Consider the following 13,676-nt stretch of genomic DNA (forward strand, 5'->3'; position numbering starts at 1 on the left):
CCAGAAGGAAAAACACCAATACAGTATACTAACGCATATATATGGAATTTAGAAAGATGGTAACAATAACCCTGTGTATGAGACAGCAAAAGAGACACTGATGTATAGAACAGTCTTATGGACTCTGTGGGAGAGGGAGAGGGTGGGAAGATTTGGGAGAATGGCACTGAAACATGTAAAATATCATGTATGAAATGAGATGCCAGTCCAGGTTCGATGCACGATACTAGATGCTTGGGGCTGGTGCACTGGGATGACCCAGAGGGATGGTGTGGGGAGGGAGGAGGGAGGAGAGTTCAGGATGGGGAGTACGTGTATACCTGTGGTGGATTCATTTTGATATTTGGCAAAACTAAAACAATTATGTAAAGTTTAAAAATAAAATAAAATTAAAAATATAAATAAAACCAATAAATCAAAATAGATACAATCAAGGTGATATAATTTCCCTTATTTTTTTGCACATTTGAAAATTAGAGTAAGATAATTGCTCAATAAATTCTATTATTATCTTTATGTGGATATTAGATATGATCTTTTTATTTTTTTTAATATCACAGATTACCCCTAGGCATTATGTCTATATTACCAATTTAGTTTTAGTATTTAATTTTGTCCAATGGAAACTGTCCAATGGGCTTCCCTGATAGCTCAGTTGGTAAAGAATCCTCCTACAATGTGGGAGACCTTGGTTCAATCCCTGGATTGGGAAGATCCTAGGAAAAAGGAAAGGCTACCCACTCCAGTATTCTGGCCTGGAATTCCATGGACACATACAGTTGCAAAAAGTCAGACAGGACTGAGTGACTTTCACTTTCAATGTAAAAGTATCATTTGAAATGCAGGATATATGTTAACAAAAGTAATCATATTCTTCTTTTAGTATAATTTAAGAAAAGCAAATTAATGTGTTTTTATTTTCCAAATAATTATTTAGTTTAAAATGCAACTTTAACAACAGACTATGGAGAGTATAATGAAACTATTAGTAACTTGTCAATGTGGCACTCTAAATAAAATATATATTTAAAACAATAAAAGACCATGTTGTCATTTCCTGTGGATATACCATTATTTGTGAAATATTAAAAGGAAACGATATTAAAACATTTAAATGATGACACTTCTGCAGTTTCACTTAAAATTAAAATCAACAATTAAAAACAGACTAAACCATGATATTGACCCATATGGTAAAATATACTTTATAAAAAATAGGAATATAAGCAATTAATCAAAATGAAAAACTGACATCAAATATTTTCAAAATACTGTAAAACTGAAGGAGAAATCAGTCTAATATGTTTTCCATTAAACATTCAAAATATAAGGATAATCTCATTACTTTTATTAGTAAGTAAAGAGGAATTTGCTTCAAAATAATATTCACAATTTAGGATTAATATTGCTTTTAGTTCAGTTCAATTGCTCAGTCGTGTCCAACTCTTTGCGACCCCATGAACCACAGCATGCCAGGCCTCCCTGTCCATCACCAACTCCCAGAGTCCACCCAAACCATGTCCATTGAGTCGGTGATGCCATCCAACCATCTCATCCTCTGTCATCCCCTTCTCCTCCTGCCCTCAATCTTTCTCAGCATCAGTGTCTTTTCCAATGAGTCAGCTCTCCACATCAGGTGGCCAAAGTATTGGAGTTCCAGCTTCAACATCAGTCCTTCCAATGAACACCCAGGACTGATCTCCTTTATGATGGACTCATTGGATCTCTTTGCAGTCCAAGGGACTCTCAAGAGGTTTCTCCAACACCACAGTTCAAAAGCATCAATTCTTCTGCACTCAGCTTTCTTTACAGTCCAACTCTCATATCCATATACAATTACTTGAAAAACCATAGCCTTGACTAGATGGACCTTTGTTAACAAAGTAAGTCTCTGCTTTTTAATATGCTGTCTAGGTTTGTCATAACTTTCCTTCCAAGGAGTAAGCGTCTTTTAATTTCATGGCTGTAATCACCATCTGCAGTGATTTTAGAGCCTAAAAAAATTAAGTCAGCCTCTGTTTCCACTGTTTCCCCATCTATTTGACATGAAGTGATGGGACCAGATGCCATGATATTGATTTACAAACAGTTATATATTTTGTTATTAAAATACTTTCAGATTTACTTTCCTGAAACTTAGTTTGATCCTATATAAATCTGATATATTTATCTTTCCTATTTTTCATTTTTGATTGGAAATTTTGCTATAAATGAGAAATTAGCATTACTTTTATAGTGATTGATGATCTTATGCATATTTTATCAAATTGATGATGAACATATGCTGAAAATGAGAAAACATCTACATATTTCTATTATCATATTTCCTATTGATTATCATAAGAGACTATAAGAAATCTACATATACATTCAACTATACTACAATTAAGGAAATGCAAAAGAACTTTGATTACTTTTACACCTGCCAAAGCAAGAAATCTAGCATTATATGATTTTAGATTATCATATTAACTAGAATCCAGAGTTTCAAACTGAGGGCATGAAAAGATCTTTTTGGCTGCAAATTTTTCTAAACTCAGTGGTAAAGCTGGATTGATGACTGTTTATAATAGCAATAATCCCTGAAAAATTTGTCATTAGCACAGTTAACAACTAATTTGTTGGAGTGTTAACTGCCCTTGGCTTTGCCTCAAGCTGTTAGCAAACTGGTCATTAACTGGTGGTTACAATTGATTTCTTGGGGCCCTATTTAACAGAAATTTGATTTCAATTCAACACCCAGAGAGACTAATTTTGATTCCGTAAACAAGTCTCTTTTCTTAAGGTTAACCTTGATACAATATTGGTTCCTCTGATATATAAAAATACATATTCCCAAAGTCAATGAACATACGGAACATGTGTGATTACTCTATAGATAATTGTATCACTGTTTGTGTTTTTCAACCCACATCGCTGGACTGAGAGACAATATAAGACAAGAAAAGCAATGAGGAATAAAATGTCTTTTGTCTAATATGTTCATATAATACACATTTCCAAGAGTGTTCCAATGAATGAAATCACAGTATATACTTCAAAGTCTTACTAAGTTAGTCAATCATGTAATGATAACAAAAGCAATGACTAACAATAGTTTAGTATGAAAAATGTCTTCACTATGAATAATAACAGAAAAACTCAATCAGTTATATTATCATAATCATGTTTGATTTCTGAGTGAAAACCTGTATTCATATACTTCTGAAAAATGCTGTTTAGTAGAACACTTAAATAATTTTATCAAGTTAACAAATATTTGTTGAGCATGATGTGTTAGGCATTGTTACTTGCATTTGTATAAAACAAATATTACCTCTTTGGGAAATTTAATTTCTAGTGGGGTAAACAGACAGCAAACATCAAAATCAGATTAAATTATGTATTAGAAAATAGTTATGTATAAAAGGAAACATAGAATAATGAAAGGAGTATCAGAAAATAAAAATGTGGTTGTGTTGGAGTTCAAGATTGAACATAGGGTTGTTAGGATAGGCTTCAAAAAGAAAAAGTTTCAACAAAGACTTGAAAAACATCAGAAAATTAGCCAAGTAAATACTAAACAAAAGTATTAGTCACTCAGTTGTGTCTGACTCTTAGCAACCCTTGGACTGTAGCCCACCAGGCTCCTCTGTTCATGAAATTCTCCAGGAAAGAATGCTAAGAGTGTGTAGCCCATTCCCTTATCCACCACCGAGGGGTTAAATCCAGGTCTCCTGCCTTTAGAGGTAAAGGTAGACTCTTTACCATGTGAGCCACCAGGGATCCTCAAATATTAGGCAAAGTACAATCCATATAGAAGAAATAGCTAGAGAAAAGTTCTTAATTTTTAATATGGTAAAATATATATGAAATTAAATTTACCATATGCACCATTTTGAAATGTACAATTCAGAGGCATTAAGTACATACAGTTTTATGTATCCATCACCACTTTCTAATTTCAAAATGTTTTCCTTAACCTAAACAGAAACTCTATAACCATTAGCCAATAATTTCCAGTTACTCCTATTTCAGACTTCCTTGGTGGCTCAGACAGTAAAGCCTCTGCCTGCAATGCGGGAGACCCAGTTCGATCCCTGGGTTGGGAAGATCCCCTGGAGAAGGAAATGGCAACTCACTCCAGTACCCTTTCCTGAAAAATCTCATGGACAGAGGAATGTCGTAGGCCACAGTCCTTGGGGTCTCAAAGAGTCAGACATGATTGAGCAACTTCACTTCACTCCACTCCACTCCTATTTTAAAATCTTGAAAGCTCAGTTGTTTTTTCTGTCTTTATGGATTTTCCCCTTCCATATTCTTTATGAAGCTCTCTGTGGAATTATGCATAACACTTACCTTTTTGTATAGCATGTTTTCAAAGTTCATCTATGTTATCAGATCAGATCAGATCAGATCAGTCACTCAGTCGTGTCCGACTCTTTGCGACCCCATGAATCACAGCAGGCCAGGCTTCCCTGTCCATCATCAACCCCCGGAGTTCACTGAGACTCACGTCCATCGGGTCAGTGATGCCATCCAGCCATCTCATCTTCTATTGTCCCCTTCTCCTCTTGCCCCCAATTCCTTCCAGCATCAGAGTCTTTTCCAATGAGTCAACTCATCGCATGAGGTGGCCAAAGTACTGGAGTTTCAGCTTTAGCATCATTCCTTCCAAAGAACACCCAGGGCTGATCTCCTTCAGAATGGACTGGTTGGATCTCCTTGCAGTCCAAGGGACTCTCAAGAGTCTTCTCCAACACCACAGTTCAAAAGCATCAATTCTTCAGCGCTCAGCCTTCTTCACAGTCCAACTCTCACATCCATACATGAACACCGGAAAAACCATAGCCTTGACTAGATGAACCTTTGTTGGCAAAGTAATGTCTCTGCTTTTGAATATGTTATCTAGGTTGGTCAGAACTTTCCTTCCAAGGAGTAAGCGTCTTTTAATTTCATGGCTGCAGTCACCATGTGTAGTGATTTTGGAGCCCAGAAAAATAAAGTCTGACACTGCTTCCACTGTTTCCCCATCTATTTCCCATGAAGTGATGGGACTGGATGCCATGATCTTAGTTTTCTGAATGTTGAGCTTTAAGCCAACTTTTTCACTCTCCACTTTCACTTTCATCAAGAGACTTTTTAGTTCCTCTTCCCTTTCTGCCAAAAGGGTGGTGTCATCTGCATATCTGTTATAGCATATATTAGATATCTATTCTATTTTAAGGCTGAAGAATATTACATTGCTTATCTATTTATCTGTTAATGGACAGTTGGATTGTTTTCATCCTCTGGTTATTGTGGATAATGCTGGCGTGAAAGTCAGTCCCTGTTCTCAATTCTTTTTGCATGTATATATATATATATATATCACTGTCTCCCATATTATGTTAAATTGTTTAACTATATTTAATTTTTGGAGGAACCACATAATTATTTTCCACAATGGTCCCATGACTTTTGTTCTTTTCCTGTTTTTAAATTTAGTGATAGCCATCATAATGGATGTGAAGTGGCAGCTCATTGTGATTATGACTTGCATTTTTCTAATGACTCATCATGTTTCGCATCTTTTCATATGCTTAGTGGTCATTTATCTTATTGGGAGAAATGTCTGTTCTATACCATTGACACATACTCTACTATCACATGATCTTGATTATGCTAGTTTTGTAGCTAGCTTTGAGTCAGAAAATGTAAATGTTTCAACTTTAACTATCTATATACACAGAGAGTTGCCACTTGTGGTCCCTTGAGATTCCATATGGCTGTGAACTAAATGTTTATGTCTTCTCCAAATTCATATGGTGATTCTCTAATTCTCAATATTGTGGAAATCAGAAAGTAATTTTGGCTAGGTTAGGTCATGAGGGTTGGGCCCTCAGGATGGGATTAATGGTTTTATATATAAAAAAAGGAAGAGACTTGATATCTCTGTCTGTCTGTCTCTCTCTCTCTGATTGCATATACCAAGGAAAGCCAAGTCAGGACATGATCTAGAAGAAGGTTCTTATCAAGAATTTGATTTTGCTGGCATTCTGAGTTCTTGCTTCCAGACAGACTCCAGGATGTGAAAAATAAATGTTTGCTGTTAAAACTACCAGTATATGATATTATGTTATAGCAGTCTATACTGACTAAACTGCCTATAAATTTTGATATAATTTTTCTCTATTTGAAAAAAATTTGTAATTGAGATTTTGATGAGAATTTAATTGAATTTGTAGATCCCAATGGGTAATATAAGTCTTTCAATGCATCAAACTGGTATTTCTTTTCATTTATTTATGTATTTAATTTTTCAGCAATAGTTTATCATTTTTAATGTAAGTTTTTGCTTCTTTGGTTAATTTTATTTCTAAGTAAATCTTCTTTTTCAATGCCATTGCAAAACAAATGTTCTCTTACTTTTCATTTTGAATTGTTCATTAGTAGTGTACACAAATATAATTGATTTTGGAAATTTAATTTTGACTTCTGCAACTTTGCTCAATTAGTTTCTTGACTTTAACAGTTTGTGTATGTGTATGTATGTATATGTGAGGTTTTTTTTTTTTTTTTAAGGATTTCTACATATAAGTGATGCCAGAAATCAGATCTACATATCAGTGATGCCATCAAAACATCTCATCCTCTGTCCCCCACTTCTACTCCTGCCCTCAATCTTTTTTAGCATCAGAGTCTTTTCCAATGAATCAGCTTTTTGCATCAGGTGGCCAAAGTCTTGGGACTTTAACTTTGGCATCTGTATTTCCAATGAATGTTCAGGGAGAGTATATATAATTTTAATATATGAGTTGGTTACATTTGCTCTTTGTTATTGAGGATTTCTACATCTATATTCACAAGGATTATTTCCTACAATTTTCTTTTCTTTTAGTGTTTTTTGTGTCAGGGAGATGCTGGCTTTATATAATGGATAAGTGTTCTTTTTTCGTGCATTATTCAGAAGAGTTTGAGAAGAATTATATTCTTTATAAACATTTGGTAGAATTCATTGGTGAAGCAACTTAGTCCAGAACTTTTCTTTGTTCAAAGGTGTTTTATTACTGATTCAACCTCTTGTATATGATGAATCATTTCTTTCTTATTGACTTCATTTTTTTTTTCCCTTTGACTTTAGGTTTCAAAAATCTTACTGTTTCTCAGTGTGCATTTTTTCAGGTTTATATTGGTCGTAGTTTAGGGGGTTGCTTATTTAGTTTCTTGAGTGTGTGTATATGCTCTTTTCATTAAATTATATAAATTTTCAGCCATTATTTCTTCAAATATTTTTCCTTATCTTTTTCGCTCTCTCTCCATCTAGGATTCATATTTCATTTCTTCCAGGTCTTCAGACTTGACCATTTCAATTACCCATTCTTCAAATTTGCTGACTTTTTTTTTTTGCCTGCTCAGATCTGCTGCTGATCCATGTAATGACATATTTCATTTCAGTTATTTTGTTTTTATTTCAATTATTGGACATTATTGTGAATCTAAAACTTCTTTTTAGTTACTTATCATTTATATATTTTATTTTATTTATATATTTATATATTATTTTATACATATTATATTATTTATTTATATATCTTTTATTTACATATTTTTCATACGTAAGTTTCCTGATTTCCTTTACATCTTTGCTTATGGTTTCCTTTAGATCATTGAGTATATGTTGTTTTAATGTCTTTTACTAGCATTTCAAAAGTCTAGGTTTCCTTCAGAATGTTTTATTATTATGTCCCCACCCCAATGAATGGTCTATATTTTCCTGTCTTTTTTTGTGTGTGTAGGATTTGTGTTTTTGTGTTTTCTGTTCTTGCTGTTACTGACAATTGGACATCCCAAGTATTATAATGCAGTCACTTTGGAAATCTGATTCTCCGACTCTTCAGAAATTTCTGATTTCTGCTTGCTGAGACATGGAACTGTCTGCTCTAGACCTTTGCAAACTATTTTTGCAAAGTGGGCATTCCTTCTGTGCAGTTACTGAACCTTCTGTTCTGTTATCTCTGAAGTCTGCTACTGATTTAATTACTGAGTTAATTAAAGTTTTCTTATTTTAAATATTTGTCTCCAAAAGGAAAAATATATACTAGTTGTTTAGAGGCTTTTGAGGGATGTCTCTGATGAAAACTACTGTGGCTAAAGGGTTGAAACCAAGGCAAGCATTTATGTGGGTCCCTAAGTGTATTGCCATACCTACCAAGCTGCATAACATCACTTTTTTTTTTTTTTTTATAGAATAAGGACTGCACTGCCCACCTTGATACCAACTAGCTGCACCCACAGTTCAGAAAAGCCTTAACACCAGCTTTTGCCAGGGCTGAGGAATGGATATGGGGACCTGTTCATAATTACACCGCTCTTTATTTAGAATAACACTTCTCCCTTCATTCAGACTCCCATAGTTGCCTTAGGTGTCCAATTAAGTATTAGAGTTATAAATTATTTTATTCAAATATTTCTACCCAACTCATTTGCTGTTTTGGTGATGGAGCTAACACCTAGAACTTTCAACTCTGCTCTTATGTATATCACTCCAGAGAGTTTAAAAAGTAAATAAATAACATGCACATGTTAGAGAACAATTATTTATGAGTCAATAATGTTTCTTTGCATCTATTAAGCAAGGCATTTTATTATGAATTATCTTTACAAGGTTTTTTGTATGGCAAACACCCTTGGAACATAGAAATTTTGAGATTTGTCATGCAGTAAAATAATGTTAACGTCTCCCTCATCAGGGAGAGCATGAAAATGACAGCTTATTCATAGCCCATTTTTTAAAAACAAAAATAGAATTTTGTAAGTTTGGCATTTCTCTCTTATAGAAGACCCATTGCATGTGTAAGCATCATCTGATTTCTGTCATGCTGCCCTGCTGGAATTGGGGCCTGGGGAATTTGTTAAGAAAATGTGATATTCTAGCTGTAATAAACTGCTCTTTGTTTCTGACACAAGTCTTTGTATCTTCAATCAGCTTCTACAGGACAGTAGCAGGTTAGCTTGTTAGCTTGCCCATAGAATAAAACTCAGACACTTCAAAGTCCTTGAATATATAGTATGCTTGAGGAATAGCAAGGAGTTCAGTGTGATTTAGCAGGGTAAAAACTGGTGATAGAGTATTAGGAGATGATGCCAGAGCCAGAGAGGAAGGAATTGGAAAGATGGAGAGAATATTGTGCAGGGTTTTGTAAGCTACTGTAAGGAAAAATATACCTACAGTGAGAGGAGTGAGAAGCCATTGGGTTTTAGGAAACATATGACATGATGTGACTAAAGTTATAAGAAGATCATTCTGGCTGCTGTGGTTTTTCAGGTTACTGGGTATATTTGGTATACAGGATGATGGATAATGATAGGCTAGTGGATATAAGAAAAACGGTGTTGTCAAAGCACCTGCAATTGCCATCAACAGGGAAATCTGCAAGTGGAAAAGTTTTTGGTATTAAAATCAAGAATTCAGTTTTGATACAAGATATAGTGTTTGAGACGTTTATGAATCATGAAAATCAAAATGTTAAATAGAAAATTAAATATGCTTATAGGCTAGAGATAGACATTTAGTAATAAACATATCAGTAGTATTTTAACAATTAGACGTAAAAGTCATTAAACTATGTGTGTGTAAATGTTTATATTTCTGTTTCATTGAGCTTAGAATTCTAGCCTGGAAAGATTGTATTCTGGCTCCACTTTGTGTGAGTTTTGTGAGTTGTCAATCTTCAACTAGATTTTTACTCTGTGAAAGATGGCCTGTGTTATACTAAAGCTGATTTTTAAGATTAGCTTTTTGCCTTGATTTATTAGAAGTTTTACACACTGTGTCTGTCTATATATTGAATGTTTTATTATTTATTATGCTTGAGATATGCAAATCTTGAATCTATGGGTCATCTTTAATGAACATTTTCTTAATTGTAATCTCTTCAAATACTATTTCTGTTCTATTCTCAACTTTTGCTTTAGATCTTCAATTACATATATATTAGACAATCTAACTGTGTTCTATATCTCAACATATATTAATTATTTTCAATTTTCTCTCTTTCTGTAATCCAGTCTAAATATTTTCTTACGATTTGTAGCCATACACACTTTTATACATCCAATAATGCAGTTTCCTTTTGTTCTACTGGTTTTTCTATAAGTTGTCTTGTTTCCTTTTTTTAAATTTATTTATTTTAATTGGAGGCTAATTACTTTACAATATTTTAGTGGTTTTTGCCATACATTGACATGAATCAGCCATGGGTGTACACGTGTTCCCCATCCTGAACCAATAAGTTGTCCCCACCTCCCTCCAAATAAGTTGTCTTGTTTCCTAATGTGCCTATGTTTGTGTCTATTTGGAAAACTTTTTAGAAATATTGTGAAAACTAGGATGATATCTTTCCCCAAGGAAAATTTGTTTCTTTCTTTCAAGATAACCAAGGGCATAATCACCCCAGTATCATCTTTAAACCAATATCAAGAATTAATATGATTTTAAAATTCACTACAGCCTCTGTATTACCTGCATTATTCTTTTTCATATTAACAAAAATTGTGTCTCAATTTATTGTTGAAGGCGTTCACTAGGCATTCCTCTTTAGCAAGACTTAGAAATAAATTTTCCCCTTCCCCTGTAAGGGTATCAAAAGCTCCATTCCACCTCTGACTTTCAGCCAACATCTTCGGAAATAACTGTCTCAGGAGAAAAGCATCTCTGCGACCAGGCTCACCTCTTAGATTTTGCTCCTTTCTATCATTTTTGGTAAATTCTTTGAAATCTTCTTACCTCTCTAATGCATTCAATTATTCAGAAGATCAGTATTGCTGTTATCAAGCAGTAGTACTCTGAGTTGATTTATTGTAAACTACTCATTCACCACTACCAAAGAAAGAACTACCTCTATTAGTTTATAATTAAATCTGTGGTTCCATAATTAGTCAAAAAGTTAACCTAAGTGTATATAACAATGGCTCATGTCAATGTATTGTCCTAAATACCTAGGTCAGTGTTAAATAATAATATTTGTTGTTGCTGTTCAGTCACTAAAACATATCTGACTATTTGCAATGACATAAACTGTAGCTCATCAAGCTCCTCTGTCCATGGAGTTCTCCAGGCAAAAATGCTGGAGTATGTTGCCAATTCCTTCACTAAAATAATAACATTAGGTTGGTGCAAAAATAATTACAGTTTTACATTGTTGAATTTTGATATTGGAATACGTTCTTAAATAAATACTGATATGTTATACATCACTGTATTGAGCCTTTCATACTTTATGTTTCTTTGATAACAACTTATTACTTGCTATTTGTTTATATTTATTTTGGGATAGGAAAATGGTGTTAGGCAAAAAGCAAATTCAGCCCATTTTCTATAGGAGTTCAAAATGGGTCATAAAGCAGTGGCAACAACTTGCAACATCAAAAACACATTTGGTCCAGAAACTGCTAAAAATCATACAGTGTGGTGGTGGTTCAAGAAGTTTTGCAAAGGTGACGAGAGCCTTGAAGGTGAGGATTGTAGTGGCTAACCATCAGAAGTTGACAATGACCAATGGAAAGCAATCATTGAAGCTGATTGTCTTACAACTATCTGAGAAATTGCTAAAGAACTCAATGTTGTTGATTTTATGGTCATTCAGCATTTAAAGCACACTGGCAAGATGAAAAGTTAAATAAGTAGGTGTCTCATCAGCTGATCAGAAAACAAACAAGCAAACAAAATAATTTTTTTTTTTTTTAAGTGTTGTCTGCTCTTATTCTCAGTCAGTCAGTTTAGTTGATCGGTCATGTCTGACTCTTTGTGACCCCATGGATTACAGCATGCCAGGACTCCTTGTCTGCCACCAACGCCCAGGGTTTACTCCAACTCATGTCTGGTGAGTCGGTGATAACATCCAACAATCTCATCCTATGTGATCCCCTTCTCAGCCTGCCTTAAATCTTTCCCAGCATAATGGTCTTTTCAAATGAGTCAGTTCTTCATATCAGGTGGCCAAAGTATTGAAGTTTCAGCTTCAGCATCAGTCTTTCCAAAGGATAACCAGGACTAATTTGCTTGCCATCCAAGGGACTCTCAAGAGTCTCCTCCAACTCCACAGTTCAAAAGTATTAATTCTTGAGCTTTAAGTTTTCTTTATAGTCAAACTCTTATATCCATATATGACCACTGGAACAACCATAGTTTTCACTAGATGGACCTGTTTGGTAAAGTAATGTCTCTGCTTTTTAATATACTATCTAAGTTGGTCATAACTTTTCTTCCAGGAGCAAGTGTCTTAATTTCAAGGCTGCAGTCACCATCTACAGTGTTTTTGGAGCCCAAGAAACTAAAGTCTCTCACTGTTTGCATAGTTTCCCCACCTATTTGCCATGAAGTGATGGGACTGGATGCCATCATTTTAGTTTTATGAATGTTGAGTTTTAAGCCAACTCTTTCACTGTCCTCTTTAACTTTCATCAAGAGGATCTTTAGTTTTGTTTCACTTTCTGCCATAAGGGTTGTGTCATTCACATATCTAAAGTTATTGGTATTTCTCCCAGTAATCTTCATCCCAGTCATGCTTCATCCCATCCAGCATTTTGCATGATTTACTCTGTATATACTCTATATGGGAGACAGTGATCAAGACCATCCCTAAGAAAAAGAAATGGAAAAAGGCAAAATGTTTGTTTGACAAGGACTTATAATGAAATGAAGAGAAGTGAAAGTCAAAGGAGAAAAGGAAAGATATACCCATTTGAATGCAGAATTCCAAATAGCAAGGAGAGATAAGAAAGCCTTCCTCAGTGATCACTGCAAAGAAATAGAGAACAATAGACTAGAGATCTCTTCAAGAAAATTAGAGATACCAAGGGAATATTTCATGCAAAGATGGCACATTAAAGGACATAAATGGTATGGACCAACAGAAGTAGAAGATATTAAGAAAAGATGGCAAGAATATACAGAAGAACTATACAAAAAAGACCTTCATGACCAAATAACCACTATGGTGTGATCACTCACCTAGAGCAAGATATCCTGGAATGTGAAGTCAGGAGGACCTTAGAGAGCATCACTACGAACAAAGCTAGTGGAGATGAAGGAATTCCAGTTGAGCTGTTTCAAATCCTAAAAGATGATGCTATGAAAGTGCTGCACTCAATATGCCAGCAAATTTGGAAAACTCAGCAGTAGCCACAGGACTGGAAAAGGTCAGTTTTCATTCCAGTCCTTAAGAAAGGTAATGCAAAAAAACGTTCATACTACCACACAATTGCACTCATCTCACAAGCTAGCAAAGTAATGCTCAAAAATCTCTAAGCCAGGCTTCAAGAGTATGTGAAATGTGAACATCCAGATGTTTAAGCTGAATTAAGAAAAGGCATAGGAACCAAAGATCAAATTCCAGCATTTGCTGGATCATTGAATAAGTAAGACAGTTTCAGAAAAACACCTACTTTTCTTGGTTGACTATACCAAAACCTTTGACTGTGTGGGTCACAATAAACTGTGGAAAATTCTGAAAGAGATGGGAATACCAGACCACCTGACGTGCCGCCTGAGAAATCTGTATACAGGTCAAGAAACAACAGTTAGAACTGGACAGGTAACAGTTCTTTTGCATTGCTTTTCTTAGGGATTTGAATGAAAACTGACCTTTTCCAGTCCCGTGGCACTACTGAGTTTTCCAAATTTGCTGGCATATTGAGTATAGCACTTTCACAGC

This window comes from Bison bison, unplaced genomic scaffold (assembly GCF_000754665.1).
Source record: "Bison bison bison isolate TAMUID 2011002044 unplaced genomic scaffold, Bison_UMD1.0 scf7180017864358, whole genome shotgun sequence".
Taxonomy (NCBI): Eukaryota; Metazoa; Chordata; class Mammalia; order Artiodactyla; family Bovidae; genus Bison; species Bison bison.